Source organism: Acyrthosiphon pisum, unplaced genomic scaffold (assembly GCF_005508785.2).
Source record: "Acyrthosiphon pisum isolate AL4f unplaced genomic scaffold, pea_aphid_22Mar2018_4r6ur Scaffold_1083;HRSCAF=1555, whole genome shotgun sequence".
In the NCBI taxonomy this organism is placed as follows: Eukaryota; Metazoa; Arthropoda; class Insecta; order Hemiptera; family Aphididae; genus Acyrthosiphon; species Acyrthosiphon pisum.
The window spans coordinates 3,185-4,979 of NW_021759156.1; positions in this window are offsets into that span (position 1 = coordinate 3,185).

Consider the following 1,795-nt stretch of genomic DNA (forward strand, 5'->3'; position numbering starts at 1 on the left):
TTGTGGCCTTTGGTACATCTATGTCATTGATGCTATTAAGATAAGACCAGAGAATATATGACATAATTACTAATTGGGGTTCAAAATAATATGTAACTATATTATACTATAGTAAACTAGTACTAACGTTATTTTATGATAAGCCAGCCAAATGCCTTACTGCGGGGAAGCGTTCGTGGTGGCGTCAATAGGATGGTAGAGCGGGGTGGCGGGGTATATCGTGTACGTATGTGGTAGATCGTAGATGGCGTGATCAGCTGTCGTCAGTGTACAAGGATGAGCAAGAATGAGCAAATGCATAAAAACTAGGTATAGGGATGAGCCAGCAGGATGAGGTTCCAGAACTCTCTTCTTACCCTACTCATTATGTTTCATGTATGACAAAATTTACCTGATTTGTACTTTCTTTGCCATACTTGTCAGTCTCAGTTTGTTCAAGTGTATCATTGCAATCAAATACAGTTATAATTTCATTTTCATCATTTTCAACATAATCAGTGTTATATAATTATATTATAATCTTCGGAATGTGATGAATCTAAATTAGTCACTGATGGAAGGGAATCCATGTCATTTGCAAAATACAAAAGTTCATAGTACCTAGATTATATATCTAATAAACTTGCATTAATTATTAATAACTTATAGATTTTTATAGTTTTAGATACATTGTGATTGTTAGAAATTTGGAAATTAAAATTATTTATGTACCTTTTACCATATTTACAATAAGTAAAAATGTAACTGTTGAAAGTGAAGCTTGACAGACTAACGATTTTAGTATTAATATAAATGAATAACAACACGACAATATGATTATGTATAAGTATAATATATAATAACGTACAACTGGACAATTTAACGTGACTGTACACACACACACCGTATACGCACTGTACGACGGTGGCTGTGCAAGTGAGTATTACATACTTCAAAGGCCCTATGCACAACCGAGGTCATGTTACATCCGTATAGATAGTCTTATGATCGTAAAACTAGATACTAAGTTGTACACACGTGTCAAGGCTGACTACTAATATTAATTGTATATTTCAACAGTAACAATACAATACAAATACATAACAATAGAAATAAGCTACCAAATAGTTTTAAAATACAAACACTTTTTAGTTCTGATGTCCGCACCAACAATTATTTGGAGTCATTTCATACAACACTGCTAAACCAAATGGGAAAACATCCAAATATTTGGGATTTTTTGCGTAAAATCAATTTTGTAAAACAATATTTGTTTGGAAATTGGAAATCTAATCTAACTATCTACCTAACCTATGGATTTGTATTTATTCGTTTAGTGCTGTGAATTAAATGTTATGATTTAAGGTGGTTGGTTAAAATATGTTAAATTATAATAAGTAGGTGATTTAATATTTTATTTTTATTCTAGAAAAACTGTTGCTGATTGAAAATCAGTTCTATATTGAAATGGACCAAGTTCGAAGAAACCTAACAGTAAATAAATGATTTCATTTTATTTTAAACGTATATACGATACACCTACCTATATATTTATGGTTTTTTGTTATTTTTAAATGTTAAGGTTAGAAATCATACGTCCAGAGTAGACAGAGCAGTTCCAACGCGTAGAATAGGGGATTATATTAATATATTAAATAAGGATGGGAACCTCTTAATGTTCCTTCAAAGAGCAGGCCATATGATGGACGGTTATCTTCATGGGCAAGTTGGCCCACAGCCATAGTTCACCTGATAAATTATTATTATTTATTATTAACATATTAACATTTTATGACAATTTTTATTGCATTACCTA